The sequence below is a fragment of the Geotrypetes seraphini genome, chromosome 5 (genome assembly GCF_902459505.1).
Source record: "Geotrypetes seraphini chromosome 5, aGeoSer1.1, whole genome shotgun sequence".
Taxonomy (NCBI): Eukaryota; Metazoa; Chordata; class Amphibia; order Gymnophiona; family Dermophiidae; genus Geotrypetes; species Geotrypetes seraphini.
This window is the reverse complement of record NC_047088.1, coordinates 136,320,069-136,336,085: the sequence shown is the minus strand read 5'-3', so window position 1 is coordinate 136,336,085 and position 16,017 is coordinate 136,320,069. Positions and strand designations below refer to the sequence as shown.

Here is a 16,017-nt window from a genome sequence, read left to right as displayed (position 1 = left end):
ACCGATAAGAAGAAACATGACCCCAGGTAAAGGATTTAAATCGGTGTCTGGGTGTTTTAGGCTCACCTTCGCATTATTTAATATCATATAAATTTGCATAAATTGATTGCTCAGTTTATATATGATGTTCTTACAGTAAAGCCCATGACAGCTCTAAGGAAGGTCAGCCACTAAGTATCCCTGCAAAACAATGACAGCATAGTAATATACAGCAAATTACAGCAGAAAAAGACTAAAATACTTCAGTGTCTGCCTAGTAAGAGGTACCTATCATTATCCCACACGGATTATAAACAGTACAAGTGGACTCCAGAACCAGCCAATAGACCAAAAGTGTGCCACAGTCACGAGCCAAAATCAAATCTCTTCCCCACAGATTATAACTTTCTGTACTAAAACTTCACAGTCAAAACACGAGGTGTATTTTTTGTTTTGGTTTTTTGCAGAGCTGCCAAGTTAACCATTCCAAGAGGAAGACTTTAGGGCTAACTCTGGATTTCTGCCAAACTCATCATGTGCATTACGGGATCTGCAGAACCGATTTCAATGGTTAGAAAGAAACGGGAACTACAAATACTACACTACTTTGGGATGTACGTTTTAATCAGGATCGGCCATAGACTCTCCTCACAGGAATGGATAATTTGGCAGTTCTGCTTTTGCTGTATGCCTCCTGCTTCCTCTGCTACTGAAACCCGAATTTATAATTCTGTACCTACTGAGCTTTCAACCTAAATGGAACCAACTCACTTCCTTTTTTGTTGTTGTTGGCTAATTTACAGAAGTACAAAGTCGCACGCATTCGACTACCCTCACATTCTCCCATGTTGAGCACCCCCTTCACACACAATTGGAGACCAGAGGACCGCTCTCCTCTCTCCGTTTTATTTATTTATTTTTTTTTTACATCCCTCCCTCTCTACCTCTTTCTCTCTCCCCGGTCTCTCACTCCCTTCCCGATCCACAATTCAGCACATTTCCCTGAAACCCCCCTCCCCCTCCTACCGGCAAACTGATACCTGAGATCGCCCACCACCAATCCCGCTGATTTCCTTCTTCGGTAACCCGTCCCCCTCTGACACAACCTCTCTTCCTCGAATCCGTCCCGCCTTGACGGAAACAGGAAATTACGTAAGAGGGCAGACCCCCCTGAAAAATTGAACAAGAGTTTGTATAAGAGGAAAGCGGGACGGTAGGAAAAAGAAAGCTGCAGGACTTGATGCGGGCGATCTCAAAGACAAGTTGGAAATGAGAGCTACGGGGATAGAAGTACAATAATTCCGGCGGGGTTCACGTGCGAATGTAGGAGCCTCTCAGCAATCAAGTATAGTACACGGGGTTCTCCAAGACGTCCGAATCCTATTCCCTTCATAAATTCAGCGCAGCCGCTCTTGCTGTCTGCACGGGCCAGTAGCATCAGAGGTCACCTGATCTATTGGCGCGTGCGTATGGCCTTCACATTCTGCAAGATCGCTGCATGTGGAAGTCCACCCCCACGTGCTAGTAGATCAGGGAATGACCGCTGATGTTTGAAACCAGGATTCAGAAGATTTGCTACAAAGTGCTAGTCTTCTTTTCTTTTGTTTTCACTTTGGTTCTACAAATAATTTTATGCATAACGTCTGCATAGACTTGATAGAGATAAGGGAAGCCTGGGGGCATAATTTATAGGTAGAGCATGAAATAAAAGTCTACTAAATAAAATGTTTACCTTGTATTCATGAATGGTGACAGGGTTACCACTTATAAAGATTGTTCAATAAAAAAAAAAAATCACTATATTCTTTAAGTTCGTTTTTATTAATATCTATTTCCATGCTTTAAAATAGACTGTTAGCCATGTATATCGAGTGTACCAATTTAAATTAGTTGAACCACTACATAAAGGTAAGAGCAAGTGGTACAGGAAGAAATAATTTATAAAATAATTTATAGTAACAGTAAAATGCTAAGTTCTAATCCTGCTCAGATTATAGTTCCAGTTTGGTAGCAGGATCCAAAATATTTTAGAGCCTTAGCAGCTGTTCCTCTAATTTCCTGTGGTTCATTCTGTTACATAAGTGTTTTAAGTAGTTGTACTATGCAATTGATTATTTTACACTTTAATGTTTTGAATCTTCTTTTATATATGATTTGCCTTGCTTGCATGAAGATTTCTAGTGAATAATGCAGTCAAAATTAATATATTAAATTTGTGCTTACAAGGAATGCAACATCATTATTCAGGGAGAACTAAATGTAATCCTTACATATACAAAATACATTCCAGTACAGTAGGGATGGTGTGCTAAATATAGGGTTGTCTATGCCTGCTTGTGAACATTCTACAGAAGATGTCAGTTCCAGCTTTTCAGCTCCTCCTTCTCCAGTCTGCTGCCCCCTTCTGCAGGCGAGCATGTATGCTGATCTGCTTCCTTTATTTCTTTATTATTTTGCGGTGTTTTTGTTTTTCCAGTCACTCACGACTTTTACATGGCTCAAGCAACTGCTGTGCCTGCTTGGAGAAGAGCAGACTTTATTCTGTGTCTGGAAGGTGAATCCTTCAGGGACCACCTGTACAACCAATTTGCTGAAGATTTGTGAAGCTTAGGATTTGGGTCCTCAGCATTTGCTCACTTCCTTGATTCAGTCAGGAGCTTGAGTACTTGAACATATTTCTCCCCTTCACCTTTGAATCTCAGAATGCCACTTTTGCACATTTTCCTATAATTAATATATGTAAAAAATATGTTGTCCCCCACATTTTACCCTGTCGGCTATTTTTTTTTCCATTTGCATCTTTGCTTTCCTAACTACTTGACCAACCTTTCTTAATTTTTCCATTCCTGTGAGATCTAGAATGTTGTCTGAGTAAGACCTGGGCTTCAGTGTCTCTCTCTTATATTTTTAAGTTTTTAGTTATATTTAATTTTCTTTGTTGATTTCTAGTTTTTGTTCCTTTCATATACCTTATTCATAGTTTTACAGGGTTCTGCACTTTTTTCTTTTAATTTTCACTCGGGTGAGTCAGAAAACATCTTGGAAAGGAGGAGTTTGACAGTTATAGAATCGCAGCATACCTGTCTACAAACCTAAAGGCCTAGAATGGTGCATTTTCAGCAGAGGCCCTTTCTGCATCCTTCCTTCCTTCCTTCTCCCCTGATTCAGTAGGGGATAACGGTGAGCACAAGTAGACGCTGGGGCCGTACCAAAAATAGCGGCAGAAGCAGCGGCGGAGACTTATGAGCACAGCTCCGCCCCTCCCCCGATCCAGTAGGGCAGGGGTGCCCAACGCGTCGATCGCGATCGACCAGTAGCTCAGGAAGGCAACTCGAGTCGATCGCACTCGTGTTGCCGTCCTGATCTACAGGCCGATCAGCCTTCCTCTCCAGTGTTCTCTCTAGGGCCTTTTAGCTGGGCGGTCCACCCAGCTGTCATCTGCCGCTGCTGAACATTAAAAAAAAAAAACCCAAAAAACCGGCTTGGAGATTTCAGTCCCTAGCGAACTTATGCTCCGGGCTCTAACGTGTGCATGCAGGCTTCTCTTCTCTTCCCTACGAAACCGGAAGTTATGTCCGGGGAGGGGGGGGGGAGAAGGGAAGCCTGCACGCACATGTTGAGAGCCCTGAAGCAAGCGTTCGCTACGGGCTAATGCGGGAGACAGGTTAGTGAAGCATTTGTTCTTGTTCCTGCCGGATCCTGCCTACTTTCTGTTTCCGCGAAGGCAGGACCCGGCAGCATTTCCCCCAATAGGTTGATCACGATCTTGGGCTGATCAGCTTTCCTCTTCCCGACGGCAGAATTGACGTCGGGGAGAGGAATGCTGGTTGGCCGAAGCAGGGAGAGCTTGGGGCCTGTTTTTGGTGGCGTTTGGGTCCTGGTCCCCGATGGTAATGGCAGTGGCAGTGGCTTGGGGGAGGGCAGGGAGAAAGAAAGAAAAAGGGCAGGCAGGGAGAAAGAAGGAAAGAAGAGAAACAGAAAAAAATGAAAAGGAGTCAGAGAGAAAGAAAGGGCAGGGAAGAGGAAGGAAAAGTTGGGGGAAGGAATGAGGTCTTGAGGAGAAGAAGCATACAGGCTAAAAGAAGGGAAGAAAGATTGTATGCACAGTCAGAAGAAGAAAGTGCAACCAGAGACTCATGAAATCACCAGACAAGGTAGGGAAAATGATTTTATTTTAAATTTAGTGATCAAAATGTGTCTGAATTTATATCTGCTGTCTATATTTTACACTAAGGTCCCCTTTTACTAAACCGCAATAGAGGTTTTTAGCGCAGGGAGCCTATGAGTGTCGAGAGCAGCGCTGGGCATTCAGCGCAGCTCCCTGCGCTAAAAACTGCTATCGTGGTTTAGTAAAAAGGGAGGGGGTATATTTGTCTATATTTGTATGGTTGTTACTGAGGTGATAGTGCTTAGAGTCATCTGCTTTGACCTCTTTGAAAAACCCTGGAATAGGAATGATGATTAACATTTTCTATGCATACAGTGTGCTTTGTGTTTTTTTTTAATTTTATTGTTGGTAGATCATTTTGACTTGGTCATTTAAAAAGTAGCTCGCAAGCCCAAAAAGTGTGGGCACCCCTGCAGTAGGGGCTAATCGGTTGAGCACGAAGAGACACCGGGGCTGTACCAAAACCAGCGGCAGGCAGCAGAATTAGCAGTAGGGACTAAAGAGCACAGCTCCGCCCCTCCCCCGATCCAGCAGGGGCTAACGGTTAAGCACAAGGAGACGCTGGGGCCGCACCGAAACCAGCGGCAGACAGCAGAATCAGCAGCAGGGACTTAATGAGCACAGCTCCATTCCTCCCCCAATCCAGCAGGGGATAACGGTGAGCACAAGGAGACGCCGGGGCCACACCGAATCCAGCAGCAGAAGCAGTGGCAGAGACTTAAGAGCACAGCTCTACCACTCCCCCGATCCAGCAGGGTTCTATACCATACTCGATATCGGATCTGAGAATGGTGGCAGTTGACCGTTTAATGCAGCTGATGCACCGAGATGATAGTGGCGGTTGTCTGGCTGTTGCAGAGGTCATCTGATCCAAATGACATGCCTGCATTTTAGCATTGCATTGACTCTGATCTAAATGACTAGCCTGTATTTTGGCACTCATTACTACTTTCCTGGGAAACCTCATGGCTGAAATATTGTGTGCTGGCTTGGCTGCATACGTCAGGGCTCAAGGAGCATACCAACTTTCTCTCCTTGGCATATCGTCTTTATGAACTTCTAACATCAGATCCTATTGTCTGATTGGAATTTATTTTATTTTTATTTATTGTTTTCTCAGGTACTTTAGCTAGATTGTGAGCCTTCGGGACAGCTAGGGAAATCCAAAGTACCATTTTTATTTATTTTATTTTAATGTATCTTTAATCTATCTTCATTGTAAACCACTTTGAACCTCACTGTATAGCAGTATATAAGAAATAAAATAAGAAAATATATATTTTTGCCTATCTTCCTCTTTCTGCAGTCCTTTGTAGTTTATAAAAGCTAACCTCTTTGTCCTTACCTTCTCGGATACTATTTTGAGAACCAAAGAGGGTTTCTTTTCCTCTTACTTACTTTTCTTTTACAGTTATATTTTGATATCTACTATTAAATCTCTGTCCACTTCTGTCTGTGAAGGAGGCCAGTATATCACCCCAATGTAAATATATTATCCATTCCCTCTTTCCAGATTGACCCACAGTGCCTCTTCCTTACGCTACAGATTTTGAAATTGTGTGGCTTTATTTTGATTTTTAATATATAACATCACTCCCTCTCCTTTTCTTCCTAATGTCTTTCCTGTACAGATTATAACCCAGTATAACTTTATCCCAGTCATGGTTCTCTGTGACTTTTCCATCATAGCCTCTAGATAAGAACATAAGAATAGCCTTACAGGGTTAGACCAATGGCTCACCTAGCCCAGTAGCCTGTCTTCACAGTGGCCAATCCAGGTCACTAGTACCTGGCAAAAACCCAAATAACAACATTCCATGCTACAGAACCAGGGCAAGCAGTGGCTTCCCCCATGTCTGTCTCAATAACAGACTATTTTCTCTAGGAAATTGCCCAAACCTTTCTTAAAACCAGGTAAGTTAACTGTTCTTATCACAACCTCTAACAATGCATTCCAGAGTTTTAACTATTCTCTGAGTAAAAAAGTGTCTCCTAGGGGTCCTTTTACTAAGGCGCGCTAGCTATTTTAGCGCATGCTAAATGCTAAATGCTAACGCATCCATTATAGTCTAAGGACGTGTTAATGTTTAGCGTGCGCTAAATCAGCTAGCGCGCCTTAGTAAAAGGACCCCCTTGTCTTTGTAATTTTTGATGGAGTAAAATATCGATCCACTTGTACCCATTCTACACTAAGTAGGACTTTGCAGTAGTGCTACCCGATTCACGATTCTAATTGGTTAACCGATTCACTTCGGGTGAATCGATTCAAATCGATTTAAAACACCAAAAAATCGGCTTCCTGATTCGGACCCTCGCCCCCTAAAGCAGGAGCGGCAGCGCTGCTCTTGCTGGCCGGCTGCTGTCGCACCTGCTTTAGAGGGCGAGGAAGGAGGGTCAGTAAGGAAGTGCTGCTGTCGGCTCCCCCCCCCCCCCCCCGGGCGTCTGATTTCCCATCCTGACGTCCGGCTTCCCCCCTGGCCTCCCTGAATTGTTTACCTTCTAGGTGAAGTCTGCAGAGCAGATCGCGGTACTAGCGTCTTTGCAAACTGCTTTGAGCTGTTTCATCCGCTGCGATCCTGCCTCTGATATCAGAGGAGGGGCGGGACCGCAGCAGAGAAAACAGCTCAAAGCAGTTTGCAAAGACGCTAGTACCGCAATTTGCTCTGCAGGCTTCACTTATAAGGTAAACAGTGTGAGGAGACCAGGGAGGAAAATGGAGGCCTTCTGGGAGGGGGGAGGGGGCGGTGCGCATGTCCTTCGGGGTGGGACAGGCCTTGGGGGTTGTAGGCCTTCAAGGGGGGTGCAAGTCTTCAAAGGGGGGACAGGCCAGGGATGGTGGCATAGGCCTTCAAGGGGGGGGACAGGCCAGGGATGGTGACATAGGCCTTCAGGGAGGACAGGTAGGCCTTCAGAGGAGGACAAGCCTTTACGGGTGGAGTGCAGGCCTTCAATGGGGGGACAGACCTTCAGGGGAGGGAGGGAGGGAGGGGGGGCCCTGGTGTAGAAGTACATGGAGAGAGGGTGGGAAGGGGGGTTTCAAAGAGACGTGCATATGCCGGACTTTGGAGGGGGGAAGAAATAATGGGTCTAAAAATAGAGGAGAAGGAGAGAGATGATGGACAATGGGATTTAGGGAGGGAAGGAACAGAAAGGGAGAGAAGTTGGACACAAGGGATGGTATGGAGGGGGAGAAAGAGATACTGGATAGGAGGGTAGTTGGGAAAAGAAAGGGAGAGATGGTGGGCCCTGGGGTGGTGGGGAAGGAGGAAGAGATGCTGGATGAAAAGGTAGTTAAGAAAAGGTGGATCTGTGGATGGAGACAAAAAAAAAAAGAAAGATGCCAGACATCCGGGGGAGGGAAGAGAAACGGAAGGGGAGGACGGAGATGGCAGATGGATGGTTAGCATGGAGAAAGAAGGAGACCCTGGCAAGCAAGTTATCAGAAGACAACCAGAACCTGGGACCAACAAGATTTGAATAATGATCAGACAACAAAAGGTAGAAAGCTAATTTTATTTTCTGTTTTGTCATTACAATATGTCAGATTTGAAACGTGTATCCTGCCAGATCTGGTATTAGACCGCAAACGTGAGCTAGGATTTAACAGAGAGAGGAAAAGTCTTTTTTGTTTGTTTATTTTGTTTACACCACAGCGCCAGTGTGGTTAGGAGAAGGCAAAGGGGGTGAAGAGGCTATAAAATAAACCCACCATGATGTTTGAAAAAAACACCCAATTGGGCAGGAAAATTGAATCGAAAAACCAATTCAATAGGCTGAATCGAATCAAATTTTTTTTTTTCCTGAATCGGGCAAGTCTACTTTGCAGACTTCAATCATATCTCCCCTCAGCTGTCTCTTTTCCAAGCTAAAGTGCCCTAACCTCTTTAGTCTTTCCTCATAAGAGAGGAGTTCCATCCCCTTTATCATCTTGATCGCTCTTATTTTAACCTTAAGTTCTGCTATATCTTTCTTGTAGTAAGGTGACCAGAATTGAATGCAATACTCAAGGTAAAATTTCTTCCATTAACAATCCCTTTTATTAATAATGCCTAGCATCGTTTTTTTATTTATTTATTTATCATATTTTCCATAAACATAGCAAGTATCCACTTGTACAGAAAGATGGAGTTATCTAAAGAACACAAACAAAACACAAAAATTTTGTTTAGTTTAACCACAATCAAAAAGAAATATAACTTTAACTCCAGCTCAAGTCCACAAATCATAGATCCAAGAAGTAAAAACAGCGAGCACTAAACGTGAATCATTAGAATATAAAGAAAGGAAAACAGGAAATACAATAAGCTGAAAAGTATCCAACTTAAATAAATGAGCACTCATGATGTCCCTGCATTCAGGTGCGCAGCCGACAAAAAGGTTGTCAGTTGAGTAGGGTCAAAGAATATTTTTGCTTTTGATATAGTATCACACATTTGCATGAGTGTCGTAAGAAGAAAGAAGCTCCAAGAGCAATAACACCCAGCTTTAAAATCAAAAATTCACGATGTCGCTTTTGGGTATCTCATGCCAGGTCAGGAAACATTTGTATTCTGTGTTCCAAGAATTCTTTTAATTTATTTTTAAAGTAAAGTCTTAATAACCATTGTTTATCTGGTGCCAGGGCAACTGTAAGGAGTAAAATTGCTGGTGTCGCCATTTTCCTGTCTGACTGATCCAAGATTGTCGAAATGTCTAATGACTTTTGGTCCTTTGGTAATTCCTGTGATTTTGAATGTTGTCCTTCTTCCCTTCGTATAGGCAAATAGTACACCTGGGTAAACGGCGGCAGCAGTTCCTCTGAAATTCCCCAATATTTCTACCATATATTGTTTCAACATATCTCGCAGAGATATTGTAGCCACTCTGGGAAAATTGATTAGTCAGATTATTATTGCGAGAAATATTATCCAATGCTTCCAATTTCCTTCTCAAATTTATATTGTCTTTCATCAATGTTTCTGTAAGCTGTTTGGTGACTGTATTTGAGTTTTTTAGTTCTTGCGCATCGTTTGCTTGTTTTGCCGCTACCACACATTGAGAAGAAGGTTTCAGTGTATTGTCTACAATGACATCCAGATCTTTTTCTTAGGCGCTGACCCCCAAAGTGGATGCTAGCATCTGGTAACTATGATTTGGGTTACTCTTTCCAATGTGCATTACTTTTCATTTGTCCACATTAAATTTCATCTGCCATTTGGATACCCAGTCTTCCAATTTCCTAAGATCTGCCTGCAATTTTTCACAATCTGCATGCATTTTATCAACTTTGAGCTGTTTAGTGTCATCTGCAAATCTACCCCCTCTTTTACTAACATGTAGCGCGGGTTTTAGCAGCGGCAGTAACTGGAATTCTATAAGCGTCGGAGCAATTACCGCCATTGCCAGCGCTAAAACCCATACTACGCATTAGTAAAAGATGGGTTTAATTATCTCACTTGTTCCAGTTTCCAGATCATTTATAATAAGTTAAACAGCACCTGTCCCAGTACAGATCCCTGTGGCACTCTACTATTTATACTCCATTGAGAAAAATACCCATTTAACCCTACCCTTTGTTTTATTATCCAATAACACTGCACAACAAAGTTTTTGCTTCCTGAACACTGCTGGGTGTTTCTTATAGAATTTTGGGTGCTGATCATGAATATTACATCAAAAATTACCCATCACGTACCATTTCAGAGAAATCTTCAATTTTGTCGTGATTTTTTCTTATATTTGGATGCAAACAATTTTTTCTCCCATAAGTGTCTTATCAACAACGGTTTGTGCCGCCTGGGTATGTCCATGCATAAAATCTAGCCAGGTTGGAAGCTGTTTTATGGAAGATGACATCCTGGGCATGTCTGGGCAGGTCTGAACGAGCTTGCGCTGTCTCACCATGCTATAATGGTGGCTTCCATACACCGATCCTGCTCATTTGGTTAATATAGATCCGTGTGTGTATATAGTATCAGTATAGTAAAGTATAGTAGTATAGTAGCTGTAGCAATATAACAGTAAGTAAGCTTGATGCTATAGACGTTTTGGTGTCGGGCAATATGTCTCGTCGGTGTCGTAACAGCCGCGACACATTCTGCTATATCTGTGGGGAATATACACTTACGCCTCAGAGACGTTCGATGACTGCCCTTGTAAAGAAAGCCTATCATCTGTATTTTGGCTGCAAAATAGGTGATCAAGACAAGCAATGGGCGCCTCACATTTGCTGTGCGACATGTGCTGTTAGTCTGAGAGCCTGGCTCAGAGGTACTCGAAAGACGATGCCATTTGCTGTTCCGATGATATGGCGAGAACAGAAAGACCATGTGACGGACTGTTATTTCTGTTTGACTAATGTGTCTGGTTTCTCTGCCAAAAACAAGAAGTCAATTGAATATCCTAATCTGCCTTCAGCAATGAGACCCATGCCACATGATGACAGTCTTCCAGTTCCGAAACCACCAGAGGATTGGACCTTAGACGAACCAGATGAAGAAACTGCAGTGCAGGGTTCTAACAGTGACATTGACCCGGATTTTGAACCATCCTCATCAGGCGATCCACATCTGATAACACAGTCCGAATTGAACGATTTGGTCAGAGATTTGGGTCTGTCAAAAGCAAAAGCTGAGCTGCTAGGTTCGAGACTGCAGGAATGGTGTTTGCTATCACCAGGTACGAAAATTTCTGTGTTTCGAGACCGGCATCATGATATAACCAAATTTTTTGCACAAGTCGACAGTCTCTGTTTCTGTTGTGACATTGAAGGATTGTTCTCGGTCTTTGGTTGTGATCACAACCCGGAAGAGTGGCGTCTTTTCATTGATTCGTCAATGTTAAGCCTGAAAGCTGTTCTGTTGCACAATGGCAACGTTTATCCTTCAGTACCTGTTGGCTATGCAGCACATATGAAAGAAACATATGAGAATATGGAAATGTTACTAAAGTATGTCCAGTATACCAGGTATAACTGGAATATCTGTGGAGACCTCAAAGTCGTTGCTCTGTTACTAGGACTGCAGCTTGGCTATACAAAGTACTGCTGTTTCATCTGCGAATGGGACAGCCGAGACAGAGAGTCGCACTATTCTAGAAAGAACTGGCCACTCCGTAAAAAGTTAGTTCCAGGACAGAAAAATGTAGCACATGAATCGCTTGTTGACCCGACAAAGATATTTTTGCCTCCTCTTCACATTAAACTGGGACTCATGAAGAATTTTGTGAAAGCAATGAACAAGGAAGGGGAAGGTTTTCGTTATTTAAGACAGATGTTCCCAAGAATAACTGATGCCAAGATCAAAGAGGGTATTTTTGTTGGCCCCCAGATCAGACATGTTATGAGTGACAAGCGATTTGAAGATCTGTTAGTTGGGCCGGAAAAAATTGGCTGGAAAGCCTTGAAAGACGTTGTTGACAATTTTCTGGGCAATTACAGAGCCCCAAACTACATTCAGCTGGTAGACAAACTTCTCAAAGCATACAAGAGAATGAAGTGCAATATGTCACTCAAGATTCATTTCCTCCATTCACACTTGGACTTCTTCCCCGCAAATCTCGGTGCTGTGAGTGACGAGCACGGTGAAAGGTTTCATCAAGACATAGCTACGATGGAGAAACGATACCAGGGCAATTGGAATCCGTCAATGCTTGCCGACTATTGTTGGATGCTACAACGTGATGCACCAGACACTGAATATAAAAGAAACTCGGGAGCAAAACACTTTTAATTCTGTTTCATTTAGTCGCTTGTGCGAAACGTAAACTTGACTATATATTTTATTGTCAGTAAACATAAAAATGTCTATTTCTCATAGTTCTTACGTGATGCAGTAAAACCAAAACCATATTTGAGCATACCAAGTTGGTACCTGTCATAATCACCAAAAACTTTTCAGGAATCAAGACTTAACCAAAAAATTGTTGTGCAGTGTAACTAATTCCAAATCCACAACTGAACATTGCCTCCTATCCCATGACTCTTTAATTTTCTCAGGAGCCTCTCATGAGGAACTTAAGCTTTCTGAAAATCTAGATATAGTACATCAACCATCTCATCTTTATCCACATGTTTATTCACACCTTCAAAGAAGTCAAGCATAAGAATTGGTGAGGCAATATCTCCCTTGGCTGAACCCATGCTGCCTCTGTTACATTAAATCATGTTTGTCTATGTGTTCCACAATTTTATTTTTAAAAATTGTTTCCACTAATTTGTCCAGCAATGAATTCAAGTTTACTGGTCTGTAATTTTCTGGATCTTCCCTTTTTAAAAATCGGCATAACATTAGCCATCCTCCAATCTTCAAGTACTATGCATGATTTTGGCAACAGGATACAGGGTTACAGATCACAATTCATATTTGAGTTCTTTTTAAATTGTCATTTTGGCTTAGTACATCTAGATTCATGGATAATTCTTTCAGTTCCTCTGCATCATCACCCTTGAAAACCATTCGGTTCAGGTAGATCTACATCTTCTTCCTTAAAGACCAAAGCAAAGAATTCAGGATCTCTGCTATGGCCATAGCTGTGGACTCTGAAAGGCACCAGGTGAGGATCAAGGGCCCCCTTAGAAAATATCTATGAAAATTTTATAAGGGCAGAATTTGTTAGTCATCGGAGCTGAGCTAAGCTATGGAATCAGATCCTTGGGAATGAAATGTTATGTTGATTAAATTGCTTACAGCCTTGATTGCCCTGTGAAAGGGTCCAGAGAAGAGCGACTAAAATGGTTAAGGGGCTGGAGGAGTTGCTGTACAGTGAGAGATTGGAGAAACTGGGCCTCTTAGACTGAGAGGGGACATGATCGAAACATTCAAAATACTGAAGGGAATAGACTTAGCAGATAAAGACAGATTGTTTACCCTCTCCAAGGTAGGGAGAACGAGAGGGCACTCTCTAAAAGTTGAAAGGGGATAGATTCCGTACAAACGTAAGGAAGTTCTTCACCAAGAGAATGGTAGAAAACCAGAATGCTCTTATGGAGTCTGTTATAGGGGAAAACACCCACCAGGGATTCAAGACAAAGTTGGACAAGTTCCTGCTGAACTGGAACGTACACAGGTGAGGCTGGACTCATTTACAGCACTGTTTTTTGACCTGGGGGCCGCCGCTTGAGCAGACTGCTGGGCACGATGGACCACTGGTCTGACCCAGCAGCGGCAATTCTTATGTGACCAGATAAAAAACAGACTGAAAGCTGCATATGAAATATACATTCAGAACATCTACAGAAACTTTGAGGCAATGTAGAAAGGGAATAGAGGCCTTTAAAAACAGAATGGCCTTTAGATGCAGAATGGGTGATGGGTAAACAGGATCAAATATGCTTTATTATATAATGTACTAGTGATGGCTTTTATACAATGTCGAAGTATTGTATGCAGCAGTCCTTTATACTGTTATCATAATCAATCGTTCTCGCCAAAAACAGTAATTCAAACAACGTTCATTATAATTTTTAACCCAGTGTTCTTAAACCTTTTTACACCCGTGGACCGGCAGAAATAAAAGAATTATTTTGTGGACCGGCAAACTACTAGGACTAAAATTTAAAAACCCCGTTTACGCCCCATCTCTGCGAGCACGGTCCCCGCAAATCATCTGATCCCATCAGCACAAGCCGCAATTATGATTTTATATTGAACGTATTTTATTAAAGTATAAAAAGAAATAATATTCTGAACAATTGTGATTTTATAAATACAAATATACAGAGCACGGACCAACAAAACCCCTGTCTCCCCTCCCCTTCACATATATCCCCTCTACTATCAAGAAAACTGAACAAGCCAAGTTATTATAGAATGCTACATAGAAATATCATGCTAACAGAATACTGTAGTCCCCAGTTATGTCTCTAGCAGGATATATATTTCAAATCTGATATATTCTAATGACAAAATAGAAATAAAATTATTTTTTTCTACGTTTTGTTGTCTCTGGTTTCTGCTTTCATCTTCTTTTCACTCTTTTCCTTCCAGCATCTGCTCGTTTCATCCAATGTCTGCCCTCTCCCCCTTCCATATGTATCTGACTTCTTTCTATGCCCCTCTTCCCTGTACATCCAGCCTGTTCCTCCTCTCTCCTTTTTTACATCATTCATTCCAGCTTCACTGCCTTCTTCATTTTTATCTCTCCTACACCAGATCTAGCATCTTTATCCCTCTCTCATTTCTATGCTGACCCCCTTTCCAGCATCAATGTCTCTCTACTTTCTCATCCTCTTTCTCCCCTTTCCCTCATCTGATCTCTCTATTCCACCCTGACCCCCTTCCCCTCCTGTAATCTCCCTGCCAGCTGTTTCCTTCCTTTTTTCTTTCTCCCTTCCCTCCTTCCTTTTTTTCCTTCTCCCTTCCCTCCTTCCTCTATCCAACATTAACTCTCTTCCCATCCCTTTCCTTCCTCCCCTCCCAGCAGCATCTCTCCTTCTTCTCACTTCCCTCCTCCCTCTATCCAACATTAACTCTCTTCCCATCCCTTTCCCTCCTCCCCTCCCAGCAGCATCTCTCCTTCTTCTCCCTTCCCTCCTCCCCTCCCAGCAGCATCTCTCCTTCTTCTCCCTTCCCTCCTCCCTCTATCCAACATTAACTCTCTTCCCATCCCTTTCCCTCCTCCCCTCCCAGCAGCATCTCTCCTTCTAACTCTCTCCAAGTCCAGTAACAGCTCTCCCTTTATCCAGCAGCTTCCCTGCCTCCTAAAGTGGCTGTCTCCCCTTCCAGCAGCTCTCAGTACTTGCCTGCAGGAAGTTGCCGGTAAATCACTGCCCTGGCAAATAGGAGAGCTGGTGGGAGGGGAGACAGCCACTGTGAAGGCTCCCCAGGATCTTGCTCGCACATGCTGACCATCTCCCTCCACCTGCACCTGAATCTGCAGCTCTCTCCGTTCTAATCGCAACTTCCCCGCAGCCCTCTTCAGCAACTTGGCAGGGGTGGCGATCAAGACAGGCTGCCGACGTCGGGACCTTCACTCTCTGAGTCCCGCCTATTTTGTTTCAACTTTCTGTTTCCGAACAGGCGAGACTCAGAGAGGGAAGGCTCCGATGTCGGCAGCCTGTCTTAATCGCCTGAGGCTGGGAGGAACATTAGTCAGCAGGAACCGCAGTCGGCAGGAAATTTAACTGCCGACTTGATCTTGCCGGCCCTGTGCAGACCGGCAGAAATTTTCTGCAGACTGGCACTGGTCCGCGGACCGGCGGTTGAAGAACCATGTTTTAACCTATTCATTGGTCTTCAGAAGTGTCAGTATTAGCCAGGTGATTTCAGTGGCTAAAATACTAGTAGACACTAACCTCCTCATTAGACCCGTTTTTAAAAAAATGTTTGTAAAGTGCTTCAGTGATTTGTGCATATGTCTTAAATAAATAAATAAATAAGTAATTAATCTAAAAAGATCCTTTTAACTTATCTTTTATCGTTGAGTTTTTCCTTTGTCACTAGTATTGGGAAGGGACCTGTCATTCCAACATGGTTCGCCCGAAGGCTGTATCAAGAAAAAGTCTCCTACAGTAAAAAAATTCATTCATTAGATTCAACTCAGTAAAAACATCAAGTTAATGAAAAAAAAAATACTATTATTATAGTCATTATTTTAGGGTTAGGTATTCAACCAGAAATCCCTTAGTAGTTAAATAACTACCCCTTCTGTTTTAACTCCACACCATCCCGATCATTAAGAACATAAGAACATAAGCAGTGCCTCCGCCGGGTCAGACCATAGGTCCATCCTGCCCAGCATTCCGCTCCCGCGGCGGCCCAAACAGGTCACGACCTGTCCAAATCACCAGAAGGGGCCCCCATGCCACCTTGGTTTCCTATTGAGTCCTATCTTCCCATCAAAGTCCTAGCCCTCCGGTCTTGCACATGCACGACCTGGTCGGGTTTCTATAC

The 16,017-nt window shown here is 43.0% G+C and overlaps 1 protein-coding gene across 7 annotated transcripts in view; it reads right to left on the bottom strand.

Annotated features, from left to right (window-relative positions):
• Nucleotides 1-16,017, bottom strand: part of PIKFYVE (phosphoinositide kinase, FYVE-type zinc finger containing) — a 936,520-nt gene that overhangs the window by 880,564 nt on the left and 39,939 nt on the right. The window contains exon 1 of one of the 7 annotated variants that reach the window (XM_033947123.1): nt 1,274-1,529. The exons of 3 other annotated variants lie outside the window; for them this stretch is intronic. The gene's annotated coding sequence lies outside the window, so the exon portion shown is untranslated. Of the gene's footprint in view, nt 1-750; nt 774-923; nt 954-1,019; nt 1,123-1,273; nt 1,530-16,017 lie in introns of those variants that run through there. 3 more of the 7 variants (XM_033947122.1, XM_033947124.1, XM_033947125.1) reach the window with 3 other exon arrangements.